Source organism: Benincasa hispida, chromosome 12 (assembly GCF_027475165.1).
Source record: "Benincasa hispida cultivar pf3 chromosome 12, pf3_genome.v1.1, whole genome shotgun sequence".
Taxonomy (NCBI): Eukaryota; Viridiplantae; Streptophyta; class Magnoliopsida; order Cucurbitales; family Cucurbitaceae; genus Benincasa; species Benincasa hispida.
In genome coordinates, this window is record NC_143489.1 from 27570774 (window position 1) to 27589115 (window position 18342).

Here is an 18342-nt window from a genome sequence, read left to right on the forward strand (position 1 = left end):
ATTGTTGATGGTCGAAAAAGAAAAACAACCAAGATGACGTCGTTTTGGCCTTAGCTAAATGACGTCGTATTGCCATAAAATAAAAATGACATCATTTTACTAAATCCAAAACGACGTCGCTTTGAATTAAACCAGAACGACGCTGTTTTGGCCTTAGCAAAATGGAATCTTTTTACTTTAAACAAAAAATGACGTTGTTTTGCTAAAGCCAAAACCATGACGTTTTGTGTTTCCCAATCCTTTTTGTTTTCTTATTTGTAGAAAATAACAAGTTTTTAAGTGGTTTTTTATTGGGTTGATGGAAATTTAAAGGCTTAATGGTATTATCGTAATTATTGAGCAGTGGTATTTTTGTAGTTACCCTTTCTTCTCCAAAATAGGGTATGTATTCGTGAGACTCTTGATGCGGCCGAATTGAACAGAAGAAAAAAAGAGGGAGCAACCGTTTAGGCTTTTTTTTTTGGGCTGTGAAGTTGAAGTCGCCGCGCCTTGGAGCTGAAGGAGACCACGAGCCGCCTGAAGCAAGAGATAGTGCCACAGCCGTCTAGGTTGAGCGGATCGGGAGGCAGTCGGTTCAGGTGGCGTGGGTGTCCAGCGAGATTGATTTTCGTCCGGCGAGCGAGGTCGACGACGAGGGCGTGGGTTTCGCGCTGGTTCTTGCGTGGAGCGGCAGTGGTGAGGGATACGTTCGGGCCTGCATGTGATTCGCTGCTCAGAGGCGATAACACACTATTTTTGGGCTGTTTTGCAGTGGGTTGTTCTCAGTTTTCAGAGACGACATTGTGTGTGGATCTCTCGGTATCAGTGGATACAAAAATTACAGATTGGTGATTTCGTTGATTAACTGTAATTTGTAAAATTCCTTTATTGCTCATTAATAAATTAATTCAAGCTGGTTCTCAAAGTGGATGTAGACCAACTGGTCGAACCACTATATATCTTGGTGTTTTTTACTGCTTTCGATTTATTTCTGCTGATTGTTTGCGTTCAGTTTGACCATCTAAGTTAGGTTCAGAAACTCTCACAAGTGGTATCAGAGATCCAGTTGATCTAAGGAGGGTATGTGGTAGTGTTGCTGGCATCTTTGTTTAGGATTTTTGTTGGAATTAATTTGACAGATGGCTTCGATGTCTACACGGTTCGAAGTTGTTAAATTTGATGGGAAAGGTGATTTCGGGTTATGGAGAAAAACGATTAGAGTTATTCTGGTACAACAAAAGGTAGCCAAAATCTTAGACGTAGATAACCTTCCACCAAAAATTACAGAAGCTGAAAAAAGGGATATGGATGAGATGACCTATTCGACAATAATTCTGTATCTGTTTGATGGAGTGCTTAGGCTAGTAGATGAGGCTACTACTACAGCGGAGTTGTGGAAGAAACTGGAAAGTCTTTATTTGACTAAATCCTTGCCAAATAAATTATATCTAAAGGAGAAATTCTTTGGATATAAGATGGACTCAAGTAAAGGCTTAGAAGAGAACCTAGATGAATTCCAGAAGATTATAGTTGATCTCAATAACATCGGTGAGAAGATGTCAGATGAAAATCAAGTAGTTATTCTTCTGAATTCTTTGCCAGAATCATATCGAGAAGTTAAGACAACTATTAAATATGGACGAGATTCATTGTCCATGGATATAGTGTTGGATGCCTTGAGAACGAGAAATCTTGAGATTAAAAAGGAACGCAAGAATGAAGAGTTACTCATGGCCAGAGGCAGAAATGAGAAAAAGAATGGAAAAGGAAAAGAGTCGAGATCCAGGTCGAAATCAAAGGGGAAAAGCAAAAAGTGTTTTCTATGTCATAAAGAAGGACACTTTAGAAAGAATTTTCCTTTGAATAAGAGCAATGAAGCATAAAGTAGCAAGCATATAGGGGATTCTAGTGCAACAAATATTACTGATGGGTATGATTCAACAGAGGTTTTGATGGTGTCCAGCAGGGACATTCAGAACGCTTGGATCATGGATTCAGGGTGCACGTTTCACATGACTCCTAATCGGAATTTCTTGATTGACTTTCAGGAAAATGATGGGAGATCAGTTCTGCTTGGTGATAATGGTGTTTGTGATGTAAAAGGAATTGGGTCAGTTCGAATTGCAACACATGATGGTATGATCAAAATTCTTACAAATGTAAGGTATGTTCCAGAACTCAAACGAAATCTAATTTCTTTGGACGAATTAGATAGAGCAGGTTATTCTTATAAATCTGAGAATGGAGTTCTGAAGGTTATCAAGGGTACTTTGGTTAAGCAAAAGGGGACCTTGAGGAATGGTCTTTATGTGTTGAAAGGTACTGCAGTTTCAGGTAGTGTTGTTATTGCATCTGGGAAAGAAATGGATAAATCTATGTTATGGCATAACAGATTGGCTCATGTGAGTGAAAGAGGTCTGCAAGCTCTTTCACAACAAGGTTTTCTTGGAGGAGTTAAAGACATTGAACTCCCATTTTGTGAACATTGCATAATGGGAAAGTCTACCAGAGCGAAGTTTGGGAAATGGAAGCATTCTACTAAAGGAATTTTAGATTATATTCATTCAGATTTGTGGGGTCCTACAAAGGTACCTTCTATGGGAGGTTCGAGATACTTGATGTCAATCATTGATGATTTTTCAAGAAAGGTGTGGATATATCCACTAAAACAGAAGGATGAAGCTTTTGGGAAATTTCTTGAATGGAAAAAGCAGGTTGAGAACCAGACAGGCAGAAAGGTAAAATATCTGAGGATAGACAATGGTTTAGAATTTGTGAATCATAAATTTGATAAATTTTGCAAATCTGAGGGAATTACGAGGCATTTCACTATTACGTACACTCCACAGCAGAATGGTTTAGCTGAGAGGTTCAACAGAACAATTATGGAGTGTACAAGATGTCTCTTGACAAATGCTTCATTACCCTTGAAATTTTGGGGGGAAGCTGCCCAAACAACTTGTTGTCTTATTAATAGAAGTCCGTCTTCCGCTTTAGGCCTAAAGACTCCTCAGGAGATATGGACAGGAAAAGCTCCAAGCTTGGATCATCTCAGAGTGTTTGGATGTTCAGCTTATGCTCATATTAAGGAAGGGAAGCTGAACAAGAGGGCACTGAAATGTATGTTTATTGGCTATCCTCAGGGTGTTAAAGGATATAAACTTTGGTGCTTGGAAGAGGGCAGAAATAAATCCATTATCAGCAGAGATGTGACCTTTAATGAAACAGAGATGCCATTTCGTGTCAAAAAGTAGCAGAAATAGCAGACAATTGATCAGGTTGAGGTAGAGGTTAGAATTGATTCTAAAGCACAACCATCGGTTAGTTCAAGTGATTCCAGTGATCAGTCATCCAGTTCTGATTGTAGACAGCCTCATCTGCAGAGAACTTTGATTGATGAGGGAACATTTGGTGAAGAAAGCTCAAGTAGCAGTGACCTACAGAACCATCAGCTTACATGTGACAGGCCTCAGCGGGTGAGGCAAGCTCCTACGAGGTATGGTTATGGTGATTTAATTGCTTATGCTCTTACTTGTGCAGCTGACAGTATTGAAGCAGAGCCTCTTACTTTTAAGGAGGCTATTGTATCTGATTCGAAAGAACAATAGAAGGATGCTATGGAAGCAGAGTTGTTCTCGTTGCAGAAGAATCAGACATGGTCATTGATTCCAAAGTCTCCTAATCAGAAACTCATTCAGTCAAAATGGATTTATAAAATCAAGCCAGGTACAGGAGGTGACAGCAAGCCTAGGTATAAGGCTAGACTGGTAGCCAAGGGCTACACTCAAAAAGAGGGAGTTGACTTTCATGAGATTTTCTCTCCGGTGATGAGGCATTCGTCCATTCGATTAATTTTATCTATTGTTGTTCACTTTGATATGTTTGTTGAACAGATGGACGTCACCACAACTTTCCTTCATGGTGAATTGGAGGAAGTGATCTACATGGCTTAACCTAAAGGCTATGAGGTGAAAGAAAAGGAAGACATGGTTTGTCGTCTTCACAGGTCCATCTATGGACTGAAGCAATCGCCGAGACAATGGTATATCAGGTTTGACACCTTTATTCTGAAGCAGGAGTTTCACAGGAGCTCATATGATGCCTGTGTGTACTGGAAACTTTCTCAGAAAGGTACATATACTTATCTACTTCTGTATGTAGATGATATGATTATGGTGTCTAAGGATTATTCTGAAATTTGTGGTCTCAAGAAACGATTGAGTAGTGAATTTGAGATGAAAGATTTAGGTGAACTGAAAAGGATCCTAGGCATGGATGTGAAAAGAGATAGGGAGAAAGGTTTGTTAACAATTTCGCAGGAAAGTTATGTGCATAAACTGCTTGAGAAGTATAATATGTCTGGTTGTAAGGCAGTTTCGACACCCTTAGCATCTCATTTTAGGCTTTCTTCATCTCAGTGTCCTATTACTGAACAAGAAAGGTTAGAGATGACTAATATTCCCTATTGTAACGTTGTTGGAAGTATTATGTATTTGATGATTTGTACTAGGCCTGACTTAGGATATGTTATGAGTATGATAAGTAGGTTTATGTCAAATCCTGGGAAGGAGCATTGGAATGCAGTTAAATGGGTGCTTCGATATTTGAAAGGCAGTGCCAGTGTATCATTGTGTTTTAACAGGGATTGTGATAAATCAACACTGTTGGAAGGCTTCACAGATGCAGATTATGCTGCAGACCTTGACAAAAGAAGGTCTTTATTAAGTCACATTTTTCGTTTGTTTGGTAATGTGGTCAGTTGGAAGGTTTCTCTATAGTCAATTGTTGCCTTGTCTACTACTGAGTCAGAGTATATTTCAGTGGGTGAAGCTGTGAAAGGGGCAATGTAGTTGAAAAGGATAGTTGGTGAGTTGTTGTCGCAGGAGTTCATTCCTATCGTCCGTTGTGATAGCCAAAGTGCTATTCATCTTGCGAAGAATCCATCTCATCACGAACGGTCTAAGCATATCGATGTCAAATTTCATTTTATCAGAGAAGTTGTGGTCTAGAAAGATGTTGAACTGGTCAAGGTTCATACAGTTGAGAATTTTTCAGATATGTTAACTAAGGTTCTTCCAGCCCATAGGTTCAAATATCTATTAGATGGGTTGAATATTAAATCTGGATGATAGGAAGATTAGAGAATCAGCTTGACACTTAAATATTCATTCTTGTTATGAGGGAGATTTGTAGAAAATAAAGTTTTTAAGTGGTTTTTTATTGGATTGATGGAAATTTAAAGGCCCAATGGCATTATCGTAATTATTGAGCCGTGGTATTTTTGTAATTACCCTTTCTTCTCCAAAATAGGGTCTGTATTCGTGAGACTCTTGATGCGACCGAACTGAACAGAAGAAAAAAAGAGGGAGCAACCGCTTAAGCTTTTTTTTTGGGCTGTGAAGTTGAAGCCGCCACGCCTTGGAGCTGAAGGAGACCACGAGCCGCCTAAAGCAAGAGATAGCACCGCAGCTGTCTGGGTTAAGTGGATCGGGAGGCAGTCGATTCAGGCGGCGTGGGTGTCCGACGAGATTGATTTCCCTCCGGCGAGCGAGGTCGACAGCGAGGGTGTGGGTTTCACACTGGTTCTTGCGTGGAGCGGCAGGGATACTCGCGGGCCTGCGGGTGATTCGCCGGTCAGAGGCGATAGCACACTATTTTTGAACTGTTTTGCCGCAGGTTGTTCTCAGTTTTCAGAGGCGATATTGTGTGCGGATCTCTCGATATTAGTGGATACAAAAATTACAGATTGGTAATTTAATTGATTATCTGTAATTTGTAAAATTTCCTTATTGCTCATTAATAAATTAATTCAAACTGGTTTTCAAGCTGGTTCTCAAAGTGGATGTAGACCAAATTGGTCGAACCACTATATATCTTGGTGTTCTTTACTGCGATTTATTTGCTGATTGTTTGCGTTCTGTTTGGCCATCTAAGTTAGGTTTAGAAACTTTTACATTATTCTTTAACCAATTCCGATTTCTCCAATCCTAAATGTGGTTAGTCCTCTTCGTCCACCATTGAAATTGCCCGTCAGCCACCGGTCGTTCGTCGTTCATCGTTCGTCGTCCATTTGTCGTTCTCGATTTCCCAAGCCACCAAGCCGCTGTCGTTCATTGTTTCCATCCCAGGTTGTCGGTCTTCTTGTTCAAGTAATCGTCCGTCTTCAAGCCGCCGTTTATTATTCATTTTCTAGCTGCAACCTTAAATCCCATCTGCCAGCTGCCCACCCGATTGCAACTCATTTAGCCCTAAGTGAGTATTAAATATATTTATTGACATCCATTGAATCTGATTTTGTGATCAATCTTTTATTGAGGTCAAATATTTTTTATTTGCAAGTTTGAATTGATTATGTTTGTGGGAATTCAGTCAAATTTCGTTTTCAATTTTGATTTTGTTTCTTTGGTTTTTATTTTTATTTTTATTTTTAATTTGATGAATTTAAAGAAAAATAAAACAAAAATTATATTGGAAAACTTATGAAAAGGGTTTTTTAATTAGTTTCAAAGGAACTTCTAAATTTCCACAAACACATTTGAGTAAGTTTTGAAAACAAAAATGATCGATTCAATTGTGTTTGATTGCTTGTATTTTAGGAGTTGGTTAATTTTTTTTTGGTAAATTTGGGGGGGTGGGTTAATTTTGTTTTGATAAATTTGAGAGGCATGTTAAATATATTATGTTGATTACTTAATGATATGCTTTGCTTTTTAGGAATATTGAAAATATTAATAGTAATTATTATATTATCTATTTTGATATCTTAAAATCTCTATCGTTAGAGTTCAATTATATATGTTGATAAATTTAGATAAGGAATGACTTGCAGTTATGATAGTTACTTATATGCTTTGTTATAAGTCTAGTTTAAGTTAAAGGTGCCCTCCATCACTTTCTTATATTTTCTTATTGTCTCATTAGTATAATATGGCATGTCTCATTGACTTTATTTGCTTAGGGTGGGTTCAGTTATTATGTTGATTACTTTAGGGTAGAATGATTGTCATACAGCTATGATAGTCACTTAATGATATGCTTTGCTTTTTTTTAGGAATATTGGAAATGTCAATTATAGTTATAATCTATTTTGATATCTTAAAATTTCTATTATTGGAGTTTAATTATATATTAATAATTAAGATATGGAATCACCATCCTAACGTTATGATAGTCATTTAGATGATTTGATTTTTTTCAGGAATATTAAAATCCTTAATTGTATTTGCTATGTAATATATTTTAATAGCTTTTTTAAATCTCTATTATATTTTTTACATATTGAAGGGGTGGGTTAAGTGTAGTATATTTATTAATTCAGCTGTGGAATGACTATCCTACAGTTATGGTAATCTCTTAGATGATTTGTTATGAGTTTAGTTTAAGTTATGGATGACCCCACCCCTCAATTTTATTTTACTTCCTTATATTAGTATGATATGGTTTGTCTCATTGACTTCATTTGATTAGGTTATAACATAATGGATAAATCGTGGATGATAAAAGATAGTCTGTCTAAGGAATATGCAGAAAGTATTTATAATTATATTAAGTTTGCACAACAACATTTGAGTGTTAAAACTGTTATACAATGTCCTTGTGTCAGGTGTGGAAATTGTAAGATGCTTAACACTAATGAAGTCAGAAATCACTTATTAATATATGGTATCGACCAAAGATATGACAATTGTATCTGGCATAGAGAAAATCTTGCTAGGTATTCCCCATCAAATTTAGAGCCTAATGTAGACTACAATCTCAACAAACAGATTTTAAATGATAATTCTGATGACAATCTTGTTGAGATGGTTGAAGCGACACAACAACATAGTGTTGATGATCCAAAAAAGTTTAAGAAGTTACTTACAAATGCTAAGAAACCTTTATATCCTAACTGTGAAAATTTGACTAAGTTAGGTACATTATTCAAATTGTATCACTTAAAAGCAAAATTCAAGTAGAGTGATACTAACTTTACAAAATTGTTGACCTTGTTGAAAAGTTTTCTACCTCAAAATAACAAATTGTCAATATCTACGCACGATGTAAAAGATATTTTAGTTACTTTAGGAATGACGTATGAGAAGTTTCATGAGTGTTCCAACGATTATTGCCTGTATAGAAAAGAAATTGCTAATGCATCTAACTATCCTCATTGTAACGAATCGAGGTGGAAGAAGTGTAATAATTCATCTGAAGTGAAAAAATGAGTGTTGGCTAAAGTTGTATAGTATTTTCCACCAATTCCACGTTTCCAAGGATGTTCAAGAGTCCGATTCATTCAATGAATTTAACGTGGCATGCTAATGAAAGATTGGTTGATGGAAATCTATGTCATCCATCTGACTCTCCTTCTTGGAAATAAGTCGATCATTTATGACCTGATTTTGGAAGTGAGGAAAAGAACCTTCATCTTGCTTTATCAACCGATGGAATTAATCCTCATAGTGAGATGAATAGTAAATACAGTTCTTCGCTTGTGATATTGACGACATACATTCTCCCTCCTTGGTTGTGTGACGTAAATTTATGATGTTAACAATGTTAGTTTCTGGGCCAAAGTAATCGGGATACAATCTAGATGTATATTTGGCGTTTTTAGTAGATGAGTTAAAAATTCTTTGGAATGATGATGTACCTTGTTATGATGGATATCGAGATGAAGTTTTCACGTAAAAAGTAGTATTATTTTGGACAATTAATGATTTTCCTGCATATGATAATTTGGCGGGTTGCACTGTCAAAAGATATTGTGTGTGCCCTATATGCGGCCAGAACACATATGTATACATTTAAAGTTTGGAAAGAAGATGATATATCTTGGACATAGAAAATTATTGCCACCTAAACACCTGTTTAAAAAACAAAAGAAGGTGTTCAATAATGGAAAAGAACTTGGAATGGCTCCACTACCGTTGTTTGGAGAAAATTTTTTTGGAATGTTTATTAATAATGATTCTTCTAACGATGGTAATTCACCGAAATAATAGAAATCAATAAATTCTTTACGCAATTGTTGGAGGAAGAAATCCATATTTTTTTAACTTGAATACTGGAAGAAACTTCACATTCGACATTGTTTAGATGTTAAGCACAATGAGAATTATTGGGGTTGATACCCTAAATCTCGTAGAGTCCTATAGTTTTAAACATTGTTGAACAAAATCATTATGTATTTAATAAAATATTTGATACTTTATTCATTGTGTATAAAATATATGATATTTTAGTTGCATTAACCACAAACCAATAAATTAACATCCAAGGTTATCTTTGTAACTTAAACATGTATGTAGAGACATACGGGTAGATCATGTTTAAGTGATAACCTAAATGGTCTATAGTAGATGGATAAGGTTGGGTACCTCATCCAGGTGACACTACGAGTATGGCCCGCTTTGTAGGTGTTACAATTGTTGTAAAGTGCCACAAATGATTTGATTCTGATCATTCATGTATAGACATGCGAGCGAGGATATTCTATACAAAGGAGTTTGTATAAGACCAGATCACGAAATGTTTAGTCTCATTATATAATGTCGGTCATAATAAAGACTTACATTTCACCACGATGGCCATTGTTAACATGACCTGAATCTTGAGTAAGTTGTGAACTCCTGCCTATGAGGGCAGCCCTTTGATTTGTGGATGAGAGTGGCCAAATCACTTACTCAACAAGCCTACCATTTTGGGATTCATCTGACTGGGGAACTGGAAATATAGCTACACAAGATGGAATTTACTCCTTCTCTAAAGCAGGGGTAAGTAGATAAATTGCTCCCTTAAGAGCTAATTCCGAGTCTTGAAAATGTGGCACTACACTCTCTCCTGGCCCTTGAGGGATTTCGTTATAGTAGGACTCTGATCTATTGTTCATTAGAGGGATTAGTAATACTTAAGGAGTTAGATGTAACTACATGGGCAAAATGGTAATTTAGTCCAACTGTACTTATGTGTAATTTGTGAAGGGACATCGTACTGTTGATTTTTTATATCCAATAGACACAGAAATATATTTGTAGTGCTAAGAGTGCAGCTGTCATTCTTTAGTAGAGTGCCCGACAGTTAACGAATGGTGAATAATATAATTAAAAAGTTTAATTAATTATTCATGTACCGTTGGAGCTTCAATCCACAGGTCCATGAGGTCCCATTGGTAGCTCAATAGGATTTAATTGAGAATCAGTTTTTGGATTAATTTGAATTGTTCAAATTAATAGAGGGATTTAATTATATATGATATAATTAAATTGTTTCAATTATATGTGATATAATTGTCATAATGTACTTGATATATTATAGCAAATACATTATAGATTAATGGAAGGAAATAAATATTTGAATGAGATTCAAATATATTTTCTATGAATGAGATTCATAGTTGTTAAATTTAATATAAATAAGATTTATATTAAATGTCATATAAAAGAGAAAATAAACTATAGTTTATATTGTATGTGATACAATATTAAAACTATAGATTATATGTTATATTTGATATAACATATAATTTAATATGTATATAATATGATAAGTTAATTATCATATTTATATTTATATTATTATTGTTATTTTGATAATAAGGAAGAGAGTTACAACTCCATTCCCCATCTTTTCTCTCCACCCACATTAGTGGGTGGTGGTTATATTATGGCAAAGAGAATAAAAAAACATATTTTTTCTTCTTCTTCTAAGCAGTTGGTTCAACAATTGAGAAAGACAGAAGTGTTTCGTGTCTTTGAGTTTTGTGTGAAAGTTCTCAATCTTCTTCCTCTCACATTAAGCTTTCCTTATTAACCAAAACAGTCAGAATCCACCACTCCTGGATTCTCACCTTGAGAATACCAAGATATCCATTGTGGTAGTGTCCGATTTTGGTTCGAGGTCTATCTTGGAGAAGGTCTTCAGGTTGTTCGTCCTTTCAAGGGGAAAACACGAAGAAAAGTCTTCAAAGGTGAGATTTCTTGAAACCCTTTCTTTTAATGCATGTTGTAATTTAGATGTAAGTGCATATCTTGTTGTTTGTTTACTGTAAACTTTATATTCAATGAATTATGAAATTTGGTTGATCCGCTTCCGCTCAGAGTTCTCTTATTAGAGTTCCTTTAAGAATAATGTATGTATGAACTTGTTGGATACCTTGCTCGACATTCCTGGTAGGACAAAGGATGGATTGCAAACTCGCAGTGACTTGGAACAATTAGGCATCCGTCTTGAGTTGGCGCCAAAAGTTGTGAGGAGAAGGACATACATACCTCCACCTTGTTATACAAAAATGAAAAGCATACCATTTTGCAATAATTGTCAAAAATGAAAGTTTCAAAAGGGTATTCTTCTAACATGAAAAATCTTATATCAATCGACATTATGAAAGTTACTGAGTTAGAGTCTCATGAGTGTCACAAGCTCATACAACAACTGCTTGCAGTTGCACTTCGTGCTGCACTACCTAAGCACGTGAGAAATGCTATCACATGATCCTATTTGTTTTTCAACTCTATATGTAGTAAGGTTGTAGATGTCACACAACTAAGTGTCTTAGAACAAGAGATTGCTATAATATTGTGTTTGTTTGAAAAATATTTTCCTCCATCATTTTTCACCATAACGATGCATTTAATTGTATATCTGGTCAGAGAAATTCGTATGTGTGGCCCCGTGTATCTTTGATGGATGTATCCTTTCGAACATTATACGAAAGTTCTTAAGGGATATGTTCGAAATTGAAATCGACTAAGGGTTCTATTGGTGAGGGGTATATTGTTCAGGAAAGTATAACATTTTGTAAATTTTTATATGATGGAATGTTGTTGAACTTGGAGCGAGCGACTAAAGAACGAGATCAGAATGATGAAATTGGACGACCCCCATTTGCAACTCCCCACATGAAGCCCGACAAAGAACAAGTAATGCATGCTCATTTGTATGTTCTGGAAAATACATATGATGTTCAACCTGACATAGAGTATGTTGACTAAACTACTGCTAAAATTGTTTATTATTTTATCTATAACTTGGTATTTCTAACAATTAGGATGGATTACATACTAGTTTAGGAAACATATTGAGAAAAATGTATCCACCAAAATCAAGAAACCAAATATGGTTACAAGATTACCATAATCGAAGTTTTATTTCTTGGATGCATGACGACGTATGCTTCTACCGACACTGAATTCTATTTCTTTAGCTAGTTTTTTCCCCCAATTTTCATTTTCATACTTATGACTTATATTTATATACACATAGGTTGCTCGAGAACTTGAGTTACCAAACAACACAATATTTGATATATTGAGATAGGTATCGCATAGTCTTTCACCTACTATGATTATTTATTTTAGTTATGTTATGAATGGAATTTGCTACAATACAGAGCATTGTGATGATGTTTGTAATGTACAGAATAGTGGTGTGTGTTTAATAGCGAGAACGACGCAGATAGCTAGTGCAAAAGATAAAAATCCTATAGTGACAAACATGATGTTCTACGATGTGATCCGAGAGACATGAGAGTTGAGTTATATTAACCTTACGATTGTAATGTTTAAATGTAATTCGGTTGATATTGCTAGCGGTATTAGAACAAATGAGTTGGGGTTAAAATTAGTTAATCTCAAACATATTGAACATAAGTTAGATTGTTTTATCCTTACATCACAAACAAAACAAGTATTTTTTTTTATCAAAGACCCAAGTGATTCTCGATGGCATGTTGTGTTGCATCCTCCAAGTTGGGAGTACGAAGATCATATTAATGAAGATGAGTTAGGGGACATAACTTTAAATTATAGCAGTTCTAACAATGTTGCTACAAATGCATTTAAGGAAATGGACGACGAAGATGATTCAATCTACACTCTAACTGACTATGATGGCATTTGGATAGTAAATAAAAATGAAGAATAGATGGTATAACTTATGACAAGGCCAACTCCAGATGATATAAAATTTTCACTTGCATATTTTTTATAATTCAACAAATAGGATATTTTAGTTTTATAATAAATTTTGCTTATTACTTATTTATGTTTTTAGTTGCTAATAATATTTATTTTCATTGCAGGTTAGTTACTGATGGGCTCAGTAGTGATAACCATATCTCACTTGGTGGTGACAATGGTGATGTAGGATTGAATGATGTTTTACAGATACCGTTTAGTCAACGATTTGTTCGTAGGCCTACCACAATGATTCAGTTGACACAAATTAAATCAGATATGGATGGGCTGATTGTTGAGTACAATGAACGTGGTCAATGGACTCACTCAAATGGTGAGTTACATCGGGTCATGTGTACGCAAATATGTCTCGATTACATATGCTTCATGGATAGATGTGCCATTAGAGTTAAAAGTGTTTTTTTTTTTTTGTATGTATTCAGGTAACATGTATTCCATTATGAGTTTAATTCCATAAGATATGATGTATTTGAATTGACGTGTATTTCTATATATGTTATTTTATAATTTTTAGAAATCATTTGTGATAAACTCGAAATCCAAGAAGGATATTCTGAAAAAAACTAGGTTTGAGAAGTAGGTACGTTTTTCCATACAAAGACACACCAAAATGTTTAAAATTTCCACTAGCAGCGTATTCTACTATTGATCTAGTTGATCGGGAAACTTTTGTCACATTAGCTCTAATAGAAAGATTTTCAGGTTAGTGTTATAACTTATCTTATGTTTGAATAACTAAATATAATTATTAATCTGATTTGTGTTATATGTGTGTGATGTAGAAATGTAGCAATTTGCAGAAAGAGCGACGCAAAACTTACAAATACAATCATAAAACGTCTCGCAAAGGTTATGCAAATTTAAGTGAAGAGTTGGTAAGTTTTATATTCTAAAGATTAATAAATTACTAAATACATTATGCTACATTTATCAAAGTGCACTTTTATTTATGTCCACTTGTAGAAAAAACAGGAAAATTGTCACCAACGACAGATTGGCTAACGTTATGTAAAAAAGGAGAATTCTTAATGTCCAAGAGGTTGCAATAAAAATTATAAGTAAATTTGGTCATTATTTTATTATGGGTGTATATGACATTGTTAAAATGACTTGAATCTGTTTGCTAGCGCTTCGAACAACCTATTCAATTTTTGTATTCAATATATTTATTTATTTACAATTATTTACGATTTTGATTTTAGGGTTTAGAGCAGACCAATATATAAATTCTCTAAACTAGAGGTGCCGTTTTTTATGTGATTCTGAAAACATTCTCTCGAAATAATATTGTTCTCCCTCTACCTGTAGACGTAGCTAACATGTACGTTCCTTTTGTGTTATTTAATTATCGATTTCGCAAAAGACATATTTCAATTTGTTTGAAAATAAAATTTTTGACTATTTAAATTACCGGAAGAGGTACTGAAAGATGTTGTGAACAAAACAAGTTGTTCAGATGATATTTTGACCTAGGCGTTGGGAACACCTGAACATCGAGGATGAATAAGAGGTGTAGGCTAGGCTTGTTGATTACACCCCTGTTCTACTTTCACAAACACATTCCATCAATATTCACAGGAACTCAAATGAGTGTTGATTCAGAGAAGAATTGGAAAAAAAGAAAAAACACAGATTTTGGCAGAATACAGCTTAATGTCCAAACATATGCACTAGTTGAATTCTCAGAAGAAGACTGAGGAAGCAAGTCGAGATGCACACTCTGACTGCGATCAGAATTCTATTACAAAACAATAAGTCTCAACGTCCTTCATTCATGAGGAAAAGCTGGATCAGGTGAATATTGTATTTAATTCTTTTTTAAACTTGGTTCTTGAATTACATGACATTGGTAATAAGTTGAGCATCATAAATGTATTTTTTTAGGGGAAACCTTGTAGCCACTATTGGAAGTATTGATAACATTGTGGCATCATGCACTATTTTGTTCTTTTTTAAAGAAAATGTTATAACGAAGTAGTTTATGGGGTATCGCTTGGATCGAATCATGTGCAGGTTCTCATTGAACTTGTAAGTGATACCCATTCTCCATTGCCCATACCTGTTGTGGAAGCATTCGTAATGTATATGATGCAATTGGATCGAATGTTTCATGGTCAAAGCATTTGGTAGTTGCAGAAAAAGAAGGAAGGGTAAAGTTTTATTTAGAAACATGAGATACATCAGATAAATTCGCATGGTCAAAGCATGGACGAAGTAGTTTTGTTGTTATTTTAATATTCGACATTTTTTGGATAGATACATCAGATAAATTCGCATGGTCAAAGCATGGACGAAGTAGTTTTGTTGTTATTTTAATATTCGACATTTTTTGGATAGATACATCAGATAAATTCTCGTGAGTTATCTACTTTGAAAGGAAAAAAACCGAAGACCGATGCGTTAAAATTGCCAACAACAATAAGGTCCGTGTTGGAGCATGTGAATGACGAAATGGAAGATGAATATCTTTGTATCCCACTTCCTGAGCAAATTTTTGGGTATCAAATTAATTTCAATTTGATGAAGGATAGCATCAAACAGTTTTTTCAGATGGAGGAATTAGCACTTTCAATTATAACGGGTTACATACTGCACGTACTAAGTGCTAAAGTAATTTTTATTACTAATTTATTTAAATATTTCTTTTTCTTTTTCTTAAATGTTATCAGATGGAGATAACAAATTTTTATTACTAAAGTAATCTTAAATGTTTTTTTCTTTTTCTCTGAGATGTTTACGCGAATTTGACCCGGGTATCATGGAGGAATATGCATTCATACTTCTTGCACAAATTTCAAGTAGTTGAAGATTGATGAACAGGGATATTGATTCCTGTGCAATAGGTTGGTGTCGATGAAGAATAAGTTATTGATATGTTTGTGTAATCCCAGGTAAGTTTATAAAACAAGTATTCTTTTTGTAGTTTTTGAATTGTGAATATTTTTATTTAACCTTATTGAGATGTCTTTTATATAGGTATCATTGGACAATATTTGTTATCTCCATCTGGACTAATACGGTATATTCAATTGATTCTATGAGACATGGTATCAAGTTATTGATATGTAAGTATTTAATAGTTATTTCACATTATATATGTTATGTAAACATTCTGATATCTTGTTTGTTTGTTTTTTTAGGGCCATAAGATTGTTTTATGCTCGAACAAATATGAGAGCACGACCTCTTACTTGTGTCCTTGTTAAGGTAAGCATTTCAATTTTGATTAAATGATAACATAGGTTTGATTAAAATATTTGTTCTTTTATACCGTGGGTTGAAATATATGTGTACATGTAGTGTGCTCAATAACCAGGTAGTACAGAGTGTGGGTACTATATTATGAAGTCCATGTGCCACATAGTAAAACATATAAACAAAATAATTACAAACACAATATGCATTTTCTTAGACTATCTTCTTTAGCTATAATGTTTACACTTAGTATAATTTTGTCAATAAATTACATTTATTTGTTTGTGTACAATTGACGAGTCAAACACCTTATAGTTAATTGGAATTAGATGCAGTGAAGGTTGAGTATTGTGACTTTATAGGACGCTACATATGATGAATCTTTGTTATACAATGCATCAATAGTTTAGCACTATGAATTTAGGATATGAGGTTCGATGTCAATTTTGGTAGGGTAAAGTATTATATGATCTTATTTTAGATATTTATTGTTTGTAGAAACGTTGTTTTACTCGTTGATTAATGAAAAATACTTAGTTGATTCATTGGATAGTAAATTTATTATATATATTACCTGTTTCAATGAAATGGTCTCATAATATGAATTTAGATATGTGATATTGAATATTTAGAGTTGTGTATAGTTGGTGGTATTGGGTTTTATACCCTAAAACTCATAGATAAAAATGTAAATAATTGACTACATCAATAAAGAGTTATCGATGTTATTTCAATGTGTTATTGATTGTATTGTATTTTTTTTGTCTGAATGAACATAAATCCAATAAACAAACATCCTAGGCTATTCTATGAGTTTTGAACTATATGTGGAGACATACAGGGATCAATATTCAAGATACAACCTAAACGGTCTATAGTATATGGATAAGGATGGGTACCTTATTCTAGTGACACTATGAATAAAACCCAATTTGTATTTGATACAAATGCAATGTTCCAACGCGTTCGTGTAGGTGACATGTGAATGAGGTATCCTAACAATGAGTTTGCATAAGACTGGACTACGAAATAGTAACCACTAGATGTAATTCCGTTGACGAGTTAGGTTTATATTTGAATAGGATGACCTAGGCAACTTAGTCTCAATCCTGAGTGTATTATGAACTTCTGTTCATGAGAGATTGTCCTTTGATTTGTATGGATGAGAGTGCCCAGTTCGCCAACTCAGTATGCCTACCATTTTGGGGACAAGACCGATGAGGGAGCTGAGAATATAATAATACAAGGGGGATTTTCTCGACTATAGGGTAAGTAGATGAGTGTTCCTTTAAGTGGCATCTCTGGGACTTGAACAAAGGGCCTACCCTTTTACTGGCGGGTTTTTGTTTAATGGTTGGACCATAAACAGGTTGTTCATTAGAGAAGCACTGGTACTTAAAGATAAAGAAGTAACCTAAGGGTAAAACGATAATTTTGACCCAATTGATGTTACGTACACTTATGAATGACCAACTTATTATTATTGGTTTATATCCGGGGACAAAGAAATATATTTGTAGTGAAAAGAGTGCAGCTGTGAGTCTTTAGTGGAGTGAACCCACAGTTATCGAAAATTAATTAATACAGTTAATGAGTTTAGTAAATTAATCCCATATCGTTGGAGCTTTTGATCTGTATGTCCATTAGGTCCCTTCCTAGCTCGAGGGAAATTGTATAATATATTATGATACATTATAATATAAAATTTATATTTTAATTAAACTTTATAATATAAACTTAATTTTGGATATGATTCAAAATTGATTTATGAGACAATTAAATATCTAAAGGAGTTCAAATATTAATTTAATATGAATTGGATTCATATTAAAACTATAGGTTATAGATGCACATTAAAACTATAAGTCACGAAAGAAGTACAAGTGAATATGATTCAAATGTAGGTTAAATTAAATAAGTGATATTCAATTAATTAATTAATTAATTGGAAGATTAATTAATTAATTTTTAATTTAATTTGATTTAATTAATTGAATTGAAACTATAGGTTATGTGAGAGGTGTTCATTTAAATATGATTTTAATTGATTTATTAATTAAATTGGAGTTAATTAATTTAATTTATTAAATTAACTAATAATAAAAATAACTCTCACACATGAGAGTTATCAAAAGAACATGGATCACTGCCCATGTTTAACAATTTCTCTCTCTCTAATAGGCTGTCACACATGATATACTTGAGAGAT